Genomic DNA, 16,183 nt, shown 5'->3' with positions numbered 1-16,183 from the left:
TTCCTAGACTGAAGATTATTTTCCATTGAAGATTGAATTGAACACCTTCTCTCTTGACTCTCACTTTATTTTCTTTCTTTTAAATTAATTAGGTTTACTGGTATATTTCAGGTATACATAATGATCATATTTACCATAGGTAATTGGTACCTGTACATGATTTGTCTTGCTTCTTTTCTTTTTATTCCCCTATCCTCCCTTTAGCCCCTTTCCCTCAGCTTATTTACAAAAGCTTTGTTCCCATTTTTCCTTCTTTTCTCATTCTTTTTCCCTCTTTCCATTCCTCCTCCTTTCCTCAAAGTTCCCCTTCCCATTTGAACATTTTCTCCTATACCACAGTATCTATTATATATTTTGGGCTTATTTGGCCTTTTATTGGTTTCTCATACCAAAGAAACAATGCCATATTTACACGTGTGTCCAATTTATTTAAGAGAATGATTCCAAGAGGCATCCATTTAAATGTCTCAAGTTTATCCTTCTTTATGGCAGACTAGTACTCCATTATATAAAGAAAAAAGTGTTTTTATCCCTTCACCAGTTCATGGGCACTTGAGCTGTTTACAAGATTTGGCTGTTGCAAAGTGCACTGCTGTAAACATGGGTGTGCACATATCCTTGTGGTATGATGCTTTTAATTCTTAACTTCCATCTTGTTTTCTATATCTGAGATTGTGTCCTCATACTGGCTCATTCTGCTGTGTATACCTTCAATGGACTTTTTAATCTCCTGTACACCTGAATCTGTTTCATGGATTCCTTTTCTTTCCTAGGTTGGGTATTCTCGGTTTACATCATTTTCCCAAGCTCCTCTATTTTTTATCTATATCTGCTCTAGAGTCATGAAGCATGTCTTTCTTTATGGTCACCATCTCTGTAGTTATCTGAGAAATTATTTCCAATTCGATTTTTTTCTACAGCCTCAATAACATGCTTTATTACTTCCAATATTAGCACTTCAGAGAGGCCAAATGGGTGGTTGTCAGATTGCTCCACCTCACTTGCCCCTGTGTTTGCCTTTGGTGAGCTGGACATCTGGGGTTGAATCTTGTTTATGTCTTCTCATATTGCATTTCTGAAATTTAATTTCTGGTTTGATGTTTGTAAATTTCTTCTGGTGAGTAGCTTTATTGCTAGTATTTAGAAATCTTAGGAAATGACTACTTCTCAGAGGTATCTTCCAGGTGCAGATGGCTTTGGGGTTTTTGAGTCTGTTGTAAGATTTGGCCTCTTCAATTTATTGGGAATGAGAAATTGCTGCCTACTTGACCCAGCCCCTATTCCTTGGAACAGGCCCACAATAATTTCTGCATCCCTTAGGCATCTCAGTCTTGCTATACCAGGAAGAACAACCAATTAGAACAATTATGTCATCTTGGCTAAAGTGATGAGATTAGCAATAACAATAGCTTCAAACACAATCTAAAAAATGGCAAACTGTAGTAACTTTCAATTTGCCACCTTTGACTGGATGAACTAGATTTGTGGTTATGCAAAAAAATCTAAAATGAACTAGAAAATTGTATGCCATAAATCAGCCCTCAATATAGCAATTTATACTCAGGAGAGAAAATTTAAAAGTTTTTGGGGAAAAATAGAGATACAGAAGAAGAGGAAGAGATTAGAAATAAGGCTGAAGGAGAAAGAAAGATCACATAAATTTTGGGAAACTAGTGAAGAAGACAGGAGAGAAAAAGAGAAGGAAAAAATAAAAACAAGAACAGAACAGAATAGCAACAAAAAACTAGACACTGTCTTCACACTCATGTAAAAATGTGAACAATCAAGACAGAACAAAATAAAAGAAGAAAAGAAAAGAAGACAAATGCATTACTTCATGTCTCTGCTGTCACTGGCAGACAATGTGATCAGATGGAGTCCAGATCCAAATTAATTAATCCCAGCAAACCAGCCGAAGCTTTAAGGCAGAGTAGTGAGTAATCCCGGCAAGCTTACCCCTTTAGTTACACCAAAGTTCAGGTTTGCTTTTGGATGTGATGCTGTAACCAAATTTGTGTAGTCTGCAACTGTCTGTATGCCTTCTGCCTGCTTGAACTCAGCTCCCTGACCTCCTGCTGACTTGAACTCGGCAAACCTCACCCTGTCACTAGGAGCCATTAAATGGATACAGCCTGCAGCTGCTCTGAGTCCTCAGCTCAGTTAGTCACTCTCCAAGATGGCTACTGGCCAATGGCCCTCTCCTGATGGGTGTTTGAACATGAATAACTCACCAGCCAGTGCAGTCTGCTGCGTCCACTGCTCCATTCCACTGGTGCATTTCTCTGTGGAGGCCTCTGCACTCACCAGTTGTCACATTTGCCTGCAGGTTTGAGCCTCCCTTCCCATGCAGTGAGTCCAGGTTCAGAGAGAAACTACCTCCTGCCACTTCCGTCTTCTTCATTGTAGTCTTTCTCTTCTCTCTCCTTATGGGTTTCAGTTCTTGCTTCAGATCCTTCTGAGCCCTGGAACCCACTTCCCTCCTATTTCTCTTCCTCATTTTGCTATTTCCAGTGTCTGGACAACAAATTTCAGAGACACCCTTTTTCTGTTGCTTACCACTCTACCATGTCCCTGGAAGTCTCCAGGATTTATACTTTTAAAAATTCTCCTTCTTGTGTATTCCACATCATAAAATGATTACCTTTCAATAATGTATATGTTTTCTCCTTAATTTTTGTACTTTTGTAGATTGTTTAGATCTTATTTACTAACATATGCAATTCTAAGGTATTTCAGTACAGAGACTTACATGGTTTTGTTTCCTTACAGTGACATCCATGGTGCCTTCTATAACTGTCAGCTACTCAGTCCATGTCAGATGAATGAATTTATGCATAATGAGGGAGAAGTACTGTGTATGAGATGCTGTTTCACTGCTTTGTGGGGACCTTAAGGGGAGAAGCTGCATCTTCTGGATCTTCACATCCTCAAGGTAGCATTAACCACTAGATCCAGTGGTTCTGCCTGGATTCAAATTTTACCACTTTCTACACTTGCAGTTTTGCATAATAGATGAAACTCAACTGAGAAGGCAATTTCTGCAACTCTAAAATGGAGAGTACCCATTCACTTATTCAACAAATATGTTTCTGACAGGAGAAGGTGATATGGAACAGGGATCATTAAAATAGGCAAAATTCCTGCTGCAGTACATCTTCCATTATTTTGAGGAAGGCAGAAAATAAATATAATGCTAGGTATTCTTATATACTCTCAAGCAAGGTAAGAGAACAAGGAGTGATAAAGTTTACTGTGTTAGCTACCTTGTTTACAAAGGGTGTCTCAGAATCTTGATGACATCAAAGTACTCCACGTAGACATCTGGGAAATATGAATTTCAGAGAAAGGGAATTGCAAGGACAAGGTCTAGGATGTTAGCAACTCTGATGTCACAAGTGCTGAGTATTGTGAAACTTAAATAAGTTAATACGTGTTAGCTGTTATTATCCTGTATTGTTTCAGGTACATCATGGCATCTTTAAAGCTGTTTATTAAATGTATGAATTATTGATTAGGTAGAAAAAGCAACAAGCCAATATTTATTGAGTTTTTAATATAAAGCACTGAGATGGATACTTTACAACATTCTCTATTAGAACAGAACATCCATGTGTGCTATGTTGCAGTTCCCTGAAGTTCTATTTTTCAGAGTTCACATCTCACCAGTTATTAGCTGCATGGTTTTCACCAAGAAATCTAATTGTTCTATGATTTGACCTCCCCATTTGTGAATAGGGCTAATACACAGCCTTCTGACTAAGGCTGTTGTAAGAATTAAATGAGTTGCTGTATGTAAAGCACTTACAACAGTATCTGGTACATGTAAACCTTCTCTACATTTTTACAATCATTATCTTATAGGTGAGGATATTTGAGACCAGGAAAATGAAAAACAGTATGTCCAGGCAACACAGCCAGTGAATAATGACAAAGAAATATCAAGTGAAGTCTTTTGAATTGCAAAACCTACGTGGTTTACTAATCAAATCCATGTGCTTTTACTGTGGGATTAGGATGATGACAGTTGAGTACCACAAATACCATTTGCTTATCAGTCCATCCCCTCAAAGGACAACCCTGATTACGAATTCTCAAGAATAGTAATTGCTCAGCAGCATTTTTCTCAGCTGGCTCTCTGAATTAGCCCTGATCTTTTTAAATAATGCACCACATGCATCCTCTCAATGGCAACTTTTAGGCTTCAGCAGAAGATATCTGTTTAGCCTCGGAAAATGATCAAACGCTTCAGGCCAAGGGTTGTTAATTCCCCTTTACTGTCTCCTGAGTAATGTGTGATTTTCACTCAAAGTCTTCTACTACTGCCCCTACATATCCTCAACATTTATTTTCTATTTGCCAGAAGATTTAACTTTCACTCTGTGGATGACACATGCCCACACAGAGGTACCCCAGGGTTTTAGCAAAGGGTTTTTTTTTTTTTTTTTTTTAAACCAAATCCCCTAATTCTCACATACATTATTTAATTCTATTCCTGGTGACTTTTGCCTTTAAATTGCAGTTTCCTTGCAGATGGCAAACCAGCCATTCTTTCTCCAGCTGGAGCTGGCACTGTGGATATTTTTGGTTTGAAAGTTGGATGAAAGGAAATCAAAAGGAGATTTTGATTTTTGTGGGTCATTTGCTTTCTTGTCCTTGCCCCATGTTTCCTCCCATGTATTCATTCTCCTCTATGAATTGGCTCATGGGTGCTAACTTTTATCTCCTTGGGTTTGGAATCTGTTACCCCTGAGTTTCATACTTCCAGAAATAACAGCGTAAAAGAGGAGGGGGAGAGAATCATGTGAGTACAATTGTTGAGAAAACAAATATCTCATGATAACAAATTGGTTTAGAGTTGTTTTACTCATCAAAATGCCAAAAGACAAATGGGACCTCATAAAGATGAATGTGAAGTTTGCATATTTGCAAAAACACTAGAATGTATTCTGGCTGTGAGGGCATCTACTTCCCGCCCACTCATTACAACATAATTTATCTCAGAAAATGGTCCTTTCATAAGAGCATTACTGAATGAGCTGCTACTGGATGGGGAAGGGTTCCCTGTAAAGGCCTGGACTCTACAATGAGGAATCTATAATAGACCTTCAGATATTCTAGCCTGAGACTTTCATTTTATAGATGAAAACTCAAAGCTTGAGTGACTTACTTGTCTAAGGTCTCAGGAGTTTCTGAGTGGTCCAGACAGTAATCTATCTATGTGACATGTTGATGGACTGACATAAAAATACAGGATAACTAGAATTTTTATTATAGTTTTTTAAGAATGAGAATCTAGTAGATAATTTAAAATAAACTCAAGTTTTAAATTGACTTTAAATCCAGAATAGGTAGTGTGAGACACTGTTTTGTTTATGGCTTCCAAACTGTGCTTCATGGTATTTGGCACTCTGTGAAAGTGCCTCAGAGAACACTGGACAGGAAGCATCTGACCTCAGTGGGTGGACTTCCAGTAGACTTCCCATACCCGCACCTAATAGTACAGCTCTGCTTTTTCCATGTCATATGTTTTTTCTAAAATTTTGTTGTTTAAAAAGTGTCCAACAGCGGGTGGACTTCCAGTAGACTTCCCATACCCGCACCTAATAGTACAGCTCTGCTTTTTCCATGTCATATGTTTTTTCTAAAATTTTGTTGTTTAAAAAGTGTCCAACAGCCCAGAACATTAAGAAGAACTGACTGAGGTCATTAGTCTGTTTGCAAATGAGCAAAGAAATTAAGTAATTTTCTCAAAGTCATTAACTGAATGAGGAGAAAAACATTAACAAGATCTCAGGTCTCCAAATCCCTCACCCAGTTTTTCACTCAGATTGCTTCAGAAGAGCCACTTGGTGTGAGTTTCAGATCAAGGGAAAGAATGTGAACAATGAACCTCAGAACTTGCCTTCTCTGCCTTGGTACCACTAGCAAAGTAAACCAAAAAAGTGTCAATTAAATACAGAGTCAGATTTACTTCACTTAACGTTATAATCTCAAGATGCATTCTTTGTCTTATAAATGACTCCAGTTTCTCTATCTTATGGCAAAGTAGTACTCCACTGTATATTTAAAAAACACATTTTCTTTTTCCATTTATCTGTGAATGTATAAATAGTTTGCTTCCAATGTTTAGCTGTTATGAATTATGCTCCTATAAACATGAGTATGCACATATCACTGTAATATAATGTTTTTAACTCTTTGGGGAAGATGCCGAGAAGGGGAATAGTTGAGTCCTACCATAATGTTGAGTGAAGTAAATCTGCAACACAAACTGAAACACTACATGGTTTCTCTTATAGGAGAAACTCAAACTATAAATAAAGAGCAAAATAAAATACAGATAACAGGAAGTAAGGAGATAGATTATTCTAAAGGAGAAGGCGTTCAAGAGGTGGAGAGAGGGGCAAGACAGAGGATAAACAAGGAATTAAAATGTATTACATACATTCCCCACAAGGAATGTAAATATTATGTACTACATACATGTACTAAAAAGAAAAAAGAAAAAAAGATTTATTCAAGTTTTAACCTGTTCATAAGGGAATAAATTTAAAAATTAACAAAGAACTATAGGAACAGTATTCCCTCACCTGCAAGATGAGAGGACAAAATGAGCCCTAAAGGAGATAAGAAAACTCAAGCTTAATTGAGAAGGCATTGGATGACAAAGGAGATAGGAGTTGGGTGTCTGGTGCAAGGGAGTGAATGGAATACAGACTTGGTCTCGCCAGAGTGCGGTACTTAGGTAAGAGTCAGGTGACAACAGGGGTGCTAATAGAGATGGCCACTGAAAAGGAGGAGAAAGTGGAGAAAGGACCAAAGGGTGGCACAAGCCCACAGTGCGGCACTGGCCATTTTTATGCTTCTGGACACACAGCAGTATCTTACCCAAAAACTTTCTAAACAGTCACTGCAATTGGTCCTGGTCACTTCTTGGCATGTCTTGGGGCATTGCCTCTCACATTCGAACCAGCACTCGTGTGCCCAGCCTACTATTCTCAACTTTGGAAAACACTTAGCTCTACTAATTATGTCTAGCTCACTGTAATTGCCAGAGTATTTGCAGGGTCCTCAGCTCCTTTTTGCTTTTCATATTTTGCACTATGTGAGGGTAGGGCCAAGATCACCCTCAGGTCTAGAAGTACTTCATCCCAATGTCTCACCCAAGCTCAAGGAGACCAGAAAATGCCTGAACGGAAAGAGTTTGATGCTGAAACACAGCATGGGCAACTCCTTCAGCAATAAAAAGAGTTACTGAGGAAGTACATGAATCAAGGGAGTGAATATATATATATTGCCTTGAGGTTAGTAGTTTGGTATGAACGTTTTTTTGAAACTTTTTCATTTTGCGTTCTTTATGCAGAAGTGAGCACCTTAGCAAAAGTTCAAATGGCTTGGCTTCTGGCACTGTCTGCACAACATAGAGATAGAATTCTTGTCAGTCTGCTCTTGGCAGCTCCAAGAAGATTTAGAGTAATAATCACAACTAACATTTCTATGTTTAGGGCTCAGGGATATTTTTGCATCTTTGGATTTACAATTTTTATCAAATTTGGAAAAACTTCGACCACCATTTTTTCAAGTATTTGCTTGTCTTTCCCTCTCTCCTGTTTTCCAGAAACTCAAATTAAATGCAGATTAGGTTATTGGAAGATGTTTCACAGGTGACTCTTGCTATGAACGTCCATTTCTTTCTGAGTGAGATTTTAAGTGATTTCTACTGCCCTGTCTTCAAGTGTGTGGCTTTTCCTTAGCAATGACTAATCTATTTTTAGCCCCATCCATTCTATTTTCTTGTCACTTGTAGATACTTTCACTTCTAGAAGTTCAATTTGGGATTTATGAGAATATTTTCTTCATATCAATAGAATATTCTTATCATTGGACATGGGGAAATATTCATGACAAATATTTAATATCTTCATGTGCTTCACGACATCTGCACCAGATCTGCTTGATTGAGAATATTTTTTTCTTCACTATAGGTGACAGTCCCTGTAGGTTTGTATAGATAGAATATTTTATTAAATTCCAAACGTTCTGAATTTAACTTTAAAGACTCAGCATAGTTTTGAGCTTTGTTCTGGACCATAGCACACATATTGGAAATAGCTGGATTCCTTTCTTGCAAGGAATTTTTTTTTGTTTCTAAGATTAATCAAGAGACACTGGAGGACTTGTTTGTCTAATGCTCACGATTCCCCACTAATGCAGCCAAAGCCTCCTTCTGTCTAATCTGTCCAATGAACCTGAGTCATGGGAGTGTACAGCCTCGTTGCTGGTTCTCTGTATCACACCCGGCCTTGTGTGGGGCACTGGACACTGTTACCACTGTTTCTTTATGTGGTTCTTTTCCTGGCCTTCAGGAATTTCATCACATGTATGTTCAAACCAGTACATAGCTGAATACTTGAGGGAGATCTTTTGCAGATCTATGGTGTTTTCTCACTTTCAGACACTCTGCTCTCTGGCAGTCCATCCTGAAATTTCAAGCCACTCGTGTCTCCCCACTCTCAGCTCTGCCTCATCAACCAGGCAAGTCTGCATGGTTGTCGGTCCTCCCTGTCATTCTGTGAACTGGAAACTCTCAAAGTAGTAAGGTGGAATAATCATAGGGCTAGCTTCCCCCATGCCTACTCTCAGGGATCTTTCTTTCTGTAAGATAAAGACTGTTTTCATACATTTTTTCCCATAGTTTTGCATATTTCGTGCAAGATGGTAATTCCTGTGCCTGTAACTTCTGGTGAATCAATTTTTAGACAAGGTTTTTGCAAACTTGTTTTGTGTTTTGTGGAAAAGTAGATACAGTGGTAAAAGTGGCATAGTCTTTACTAATGTAACTCTGGGCTTAAATTTTAGCTCCACTGGCATGACACCTCAGGGAGAATGCACCTCTTTAGAAAATCAGTTTCTTCATTTGTAAAATGGGGATAACTATAGCATCTGGTCTGTGGAGGTAAAAGGAAGGTTAGCAAGATTCTATGTGTAAAGAATCTTGAGTACTGTTTGCCAAAGTAGAGAGCAACACTGACTTTCTTTCCCTTTCCCTACAGCAAACATTTCTTTTCCTTAATTCTTCTATGATCAACAGCCCAGTGTGCTTTTGTACTTCATATATGTCAACCACAGTGCTAAGAGCATGGTCTCTATTAACTCACTAAACTTCACAACAACCTTATGTTGTAGGCACTAACTGTATTTTGTAGATAAACTGCAGCTACCACTTATCACACATGAGATACTCCAAGCAAGAATTGTCCAAATAACCCTGGACAACCCAACAAACTGTGACAGATAGTAATACATTGATAATTTAGCTACTACCTTTTGGTAGTAGGTGTTAGCAGGTGACCAACTGTTCCTATTTGCTTAGATTTGAAAGACTCCTAATGCTAAAATTCAAACAGTGAAATGCAAATCTGGATGTACAGCAACAGAAAGCAAGGATTGTCCCACTGATTGCTATCCTGGCTTTGTGATCAGCAGTGTGGAGACAGTAAAATTCTGCTATGCAGATGCCAGTCCTCAGTTGCTATTCTGTCTCCAAAGTCCACTCAGAACATTAAAATGTATTCCAAATTATCTTCCAACACTGAAGTTCTGTGTCTCTCAGATCTTGTGTTAGAGAATAACATCAAAGGTCCTTCCAATTCCTTTGTTCCCAACTGAATAGCTGCCTCTACAGGGAAGTGTTCCCGCTGAACTCCTCCCTCCTCTGGCCCAAATGAGATTCTTGCGACATCATATTCACGCTTTGCGATTATTATTATCAAAATTAATTTTTAAAAATCTGAAAAAGTAAGATTTGAATGCAAGACTCTATTTTAGTAAACTATGACTTCATCAGGCCTAAAAACACAAGATTAGGAGCTGGTTAACCTTCAAAGAACCTATACTTCTTCAGGGGTATTTTAGCCTACTTTGTCATTCTATTTGTAAAAATTACTGAGTTGACTGTTGAATACTCAGTGCCCAAGATAGTGTTCATTATGTAGAAAGTGCTATTTAAATACTGCTTAAAAGAATACATTTCTTAAAATTTCATTTCCTGATTTTAATTCTCTTCGAAATGTGAGAAAATTTATTTTGATGCTGGTAAATTTCAAAATGGCATTTCAGGATTGATACAGTTTGACTTTATATCTCCCCACTAAAGATAAGATAGATAAGAAGGAATAAATTGGTCAACTTTTTCTCCATTTCATGAAGTACAAACTCAAAATGAAAGGCTATAGATTCTCATGATACCTGAACATGTCAAGCACAATCTGTATATCAAATCACATTTTAGGTTGAGTATTTGAAATAGCCATATCTACAAAGATTTTTCTATTTCTGTTATGTTCTGAGATGTAAATCAAATTGTTACTTTTAAATTCTTAGTGTACTTATTTTAAAATCTGTGTGATATTTTGGGTAAATTTTTACTGATTAAAATATTGAATTGTGTTTGGAATATATCCAAGCATCTCAAATTCTGTTTGCAACATTAAGTTCTCAAGAAAATAAGAAGAAAAACAGTTAAAAATAGTTTTCTTGCCAAAAAAGTTGTCTTTATATCTTGACATCAAGAAAACTCAATCCTTGGCTTTTTGCCTCACTGAGAACCCAGAATCCAATTAAATTATGCAATTGCAAAGGACTTAATTAAAGGACATTTTTAAAGTTTAGTGATAAAGTAGGCTGAAAAAGTCCCTAATAGGTTAGAAAATTGAGTTTAGAAGATGAAGTGTCTTAGTTACTTTCTTCATTGCTGAGACAGAATATCCAAACCTATAACTTAAGGAAGAGGTTTATTTTGGATCACGGCTTGGAGAGATTTTAGTCCACAGTTTGCTGGCTCCAAGGCAGGGCAGCATGGCAGAGGAGAAACAGTTCATGGTCTTGCAGCAAGAAACAGAAAGAGGGATTAATGGAGGAGGGAGTGAGACATACTTCCCAGGCCACACCTATAGTAACCCACCTTCTCCAACCAGGCTTCACCTCTCAAAATCACATTTAGCTATAAACTGAGCAGTGGGCTGATTCACAAATGAGTATCATGCCCTCATGATCCAAACATCTCCCTAAAGCCCCACATATGAGTGTCTGAGGCTTTTGGGGAACATCTAGATATAAACCAAGAATAAGGTACATCAGAGTCTGTTTTTCAAGGATGCTATAAAGCTTTACAAACCCTGTTTTTATCTTCATTTGCCCAACAAAGTCATAGTTTGCCAGAGTTGAGTTTCATGTCTAAATCAGGTTAACAGTTTCAATGAAATCCTATTGCATTGAGGTCTTAAGGCAACACATAAAATCCTTCTTATTTGACAAGTGGGACATCTAGAATCCCTCATCTTGTATAACAAAATGGACAGGTCTGAAAAGATCTTTCTGCGGACAGCAATGTGGTGGATAGCACAGCTAAAGTATTTTGATTCTTCATGATTTGGACAACAGAAGAAAATGAGGAAAGAGGAAAGGACACATAACCTTATTTATACACTGGGGACTATATTTTATTTCTAATATTGAGCCCATTTTAACATAGCAATAATAAATGTGTTTTCATAGAACTTTATCCATATCATTTTTAACAATCATATACTGTTTTACCAAACATATTTGCCATTATTTCTTAAATTGAAACCTCCAGCACTGATATTTTTCTATATTAAAAATGATCAATATAAGAGATTTTGCATCATTCCATCTACAACTAACTGTCCATCCCATGTTATGGGGCATTTTTTTTTTTTTTTTTTTTTTTTTGGTTTTTCTCCGGTACCGGGAACCAAACTCACAACCTTGAGCATGCCAGGCAGGCGCTTTTGCCGCTGAGCTAAATCCCCAGCCCCCTGTTATGGGGCGTTTTTATGTTCATAAATTAGGTGTTATAGATATTGCCTGGAACGTAGCATTTGATTTGGTCACTTTTGCCAAAAACATCACACATATGCCAGAGCTGTTACCAGCCATAAATCTCTTGGGGAACAGGAAGGAGGGATGGTAGCCAGAGAGTCCAGGATGTGTTAGAAGGCAGTTATACTTCCTAACCCCAGCCTGGGAGAACAGTAAAGAGATCATTTAAAAAACTCGGCACTCCCAGTCCCTCTGTTTACAGTACAGCATCTCTGTGGGTCCAGGACAGAAGAGCTAACTCTTCTAATTTGGAGTTAATGCCACTGGTGCTCTCTGGAACTAGCAGGGAAGAGTAGCAGCCTTCCATTCTGCTGCCTTTGGAACAAACTTTGGATGGCCAGATTTTTTTTCTTCAGCGTTAGAAATAATATTGTAATGCAAAATAACAATTTATCTTTTCATGCAGGTTGGTCATCTTTAACAGAAAAATTCAAAATCCAAAATGGTCCAAAATCCAAAACTCTTTGAAGGCTGACATAAGGCCTAAGTGGAAAATTCTATATTATGAAACTTTGTTTCACGCACAAAATCATTAACAGTACTGAATAAAAGTAACTTCTGGTTGTGTGTAGAAGTTGTGCATGACACATAAATGAATTTCACTTTCATACTCAGATTTCACCTCCAAAAAATCTCACAAAACATGCAAATATGCCAAAATCAGATAATATCTAAAATCCAAAACACTTCTGTTCTGCAGTATTTTTCATATGGTATACTCAACATTCATTATATTAGATAGAATTTAGCAATGTTAGAGATTTCTAAAAATGTTTATAAACAGGCTAACCATGGTCATTTCTAGGGTTGGTGAAAAAGCATGGCATCCTCTGATGATTGAGTCAATGTTGAGAATATTAACTAGTATTGATGTAATCAGAATCACTTATGGACTTGCAGGGAAAGAAGCCAAATATGAAATTCACAAGGCTACGTTAGCTGCATTGTTTATAAACACAGGTAATAACATGGAGTGGTGGAAGAACTGAGGATTTGAAATGAGATTGCTTGAAGTTATTAACTATGGCTGTTAGAAAAAGGCCTTTTCTTCACTAATTCCCAATGTTCTCATTACTGACCACGGTTGTGCCCAAGAAGACCCCTGAGATCATGAGTGCAAATCACCTGGCATGTTGAGATGAAATGTGAATGCCCATAAGGAGGCATGTGGTACAATGACTGAGGAACAAGCACTTTCAGCACTGAAACTTGCATTAAAATACTCTGCAATGGGTTAATTTTTTTAAACTCTCAGAGCTTCCGTTTCTTCACTTGGTAAAATAATAACATACTTGGGATGTTGCAAAGGATCAAATAAAGCAATAAATGTGTGTGTTCAACCTAATTCCTAATACATGGTAACTGTTAACTGAGTGGCAGTTGATTTATATTATTAGATTATATTTTCTCTTCCTCTTTTTTGGCAAGCATTTAGAATGCTGTCACAAATTCCTCTTTCAATTCATATATTAGTATGTAACCCAATGTGTTTTCCAAAATCTAGCTGCTTGTCAAACAATTAATACTGTGTGTCAGTTTGATCAACTATTCTTTTCAGAGTAACTTCATGCCTGAAGATTATTTTTAATCTGTATTTATCTCAATAATACTTAATAATACACGATAATCCTCAGGCATTCTTTCTATTAACCATATCTAACTGCTGGTATTCTAAAGCTATAGTTACTATTAGATGCAATAAGCATTCCTAGCTAAATCCCACTTTATACCAGCTGAGAGTTGGTCCTTAAAACTGAAAGTTTAACCAAAAGAAAGATTGCATGTATGTATGTATGTTTGTATGTTATATATGAATGCTAAAACACATATGTATAAAGAAAAAATAGATGACGGATGATTGAATAAAGACAGATGGACAGATAGATAGATTCATAGTTAGATACATAGACAACAGACATAGGGGTTCACAATTAATTATTAAAATCCTGAAATTATTATACCACAATACATTACTCTTTGTCTGTCTCTCCTTCCAAACCATCAGGCTTCTATACAAATGCATGAATTTCCTTACTTGTTGCTTCCTAGCTACAAAAAAAGTTTAGAGTTCTAAATAGTTTATGTCCAGATCATGCAAAACAAATTTCTATAGATTAGTGAAAAGCAAATAATAGTCGCAAACATCTGCCACGTAAATAAGAGATGCATTACATTAAAAGAACACTTGTTAAAACAAGAATTCTATTACAAATTAATAAAAAATCAAGGGATTTGCCTACAGCTGATTTTGTCCCTGTAATTCAGCCACAATTTGCTCAACTTCAGATTTATCTTTTCAGAAGGCTCTATGACATAATTTCAGCTTTATTTTTTCAATCCCTGAGCTTAAATGACTGCAGAAATAAGTGAAGAAATAAGTGCAATAAAAAGCAGTGGATACAATATGCAAATAAAGGAAATCAGTTTAAGTCCACTTTATTTCTAGAAATGAGTAGCAGACTCCTATATTACCTCCATCAGACAAATCATTGTTAGAACTGCAGCAGCTATAGTACTCAGGACCTTTGGATCTGACCAGAGAAAATGGATTGTCCTACCTCCACTAGTTTCAGATGAAATTTCTGAGCAGCTGCCAAAAAAGGCCAGGCAATGAAACTAAGAAAGTACAGTACAGTAACTTTCTCATTAAGTGAAATTTGACCAATTAGAGATAGAAGATGATACCTACACGTCCTATGTTCTATTTTTTACCCCGATGGTCTAACTAGGTAATCTCAAATGACAGAGAAATTATGTTGAAATGTAACTTCATAAGTAATCAATGGGAATATCTTCCCTCCATCTTTCCTGTGATGGCTAAGCTTGATTGTGTTAACTTAATTGGCTTAGGTGCTTCTCAAGGGATTGGTAGAGCACACTTCTGAGTGTGTCTGGGTGGGCCAGGGACGTGTGACCTTGAGTATTGTATCTGATCCTTGGGCCCTTCCTTTCTGGTGCTGCTCCTCTGCTCTGCTTTCTGACCTAAGCAGCTTTTCTCTGCCATATCTTTCTGCTAAGAGTTTTCTGCTTTGGGGTCAGCCAACCATGTACTGATTCCCCTGAAATTATAATTAAATCTTTCCTTCTTAAGATATGGGTGTCTAGAATTTGTCCCAGGAATGGGGAGATGGATTAATATATTTCTTTATTCATTTTCTCATATTCATTGCTTGGAATTGAATCTTCTATTAATGTATCTGTTAATGTATCAACAGGAAATCTTTGACTCAAGCTGTTTTCTGGGGAAACCACGATAAGACTGATGGCTTTATGAGTAGACTCAGAAAGCAGACCTACAGGTTGAGTTTTGTACTCAGATTGACTATGTCTAGAAGCAAAGCACACACCATTGTTGCTGAGGTGAGATATAATTAACTTCTATCATGTAATGAAGCATTATTCTTAAAATTTTCATCTATGCATAATTTGATGAGGTATAGGAGGAGATAAAGTTATTGCAAGGTCAAGTGTAGATATATTAATCTAATCAAAGTAAATGTTACTTAAAGAATGACACAGTGAGGTAGCTCTTTTTGATAAGCTAGAGGACTTGCCAATGGAAAGGGACAAGTTTCATGTAGTTAATTACAATGTAATGCTTGCTAAGAAAATCAAAAGGCCTTTAGGACAGCCTCACAAAAATTGTTTTCTCCTTCAACCATAAGACAGTGTATTGCAAGAAACTATTTGTTCTTTTAGTACCCAACAAATAGACACTGACCTGTTGTTTAGGATTCGGTTTTCTGGGAAGGGTATGTGAAACTATCCGTATTAGCTCTGTGGATGTCTACAAAAGCTAGTCTTTTTAACAGCTCATAACAATCAAAGTAGAGATTTTAGAACTTTTTCCTTATACTACTGGAAAAGGATTAAGAAGGCTTTCAGAGGAATGATAGAAGGGATTTATCATGTGGTTTGAGAGTCCATCATATGACCATATTCCCTAGAAAGGACAGAGCACACCTTTCTATTAAAACACTAAGGAATGTGCTGGTGAAGGGCTATTAACACCCAAGATCCATTGTAGTGGCTCTCTCTAGAAGTCTATGATTGATAGAAGATTATCTTTACTATGGAATTAAACTCTATCATATCTTAGAAATGATATATTCTGTACTAGAAGAGGTCATTTAATAAGACCTACCTATCATAAGTAAGACAGAGTAACAGTAAAGATGCACTGACCAACAGAAATCTATGACTAAGGCTAATAAGTATTCCAGGAGAGTGATAGAGGGATACCCATCTAGCTATTACTTGGATTCTGCAATCATAAGAA

Source organism: Chinchilla lanigera, unplaced genomic scaffold (assembly GCF_000276665.1).
Source record: "Chinchilla lanigera isolate Chin_1 unplaced genomic scaffold, ChiLan1.0 scaffold00060, whole genome shotgun sequence".
Lineage (NCBI taxonomy): Eukaryota > Metazoa > Chordata > Mammalia > Rodentia > Chinchillidae > Chinchilla > Chinchilla lanigera.
Note: the sequence above shows the minus strand (reverse complement) of the source record.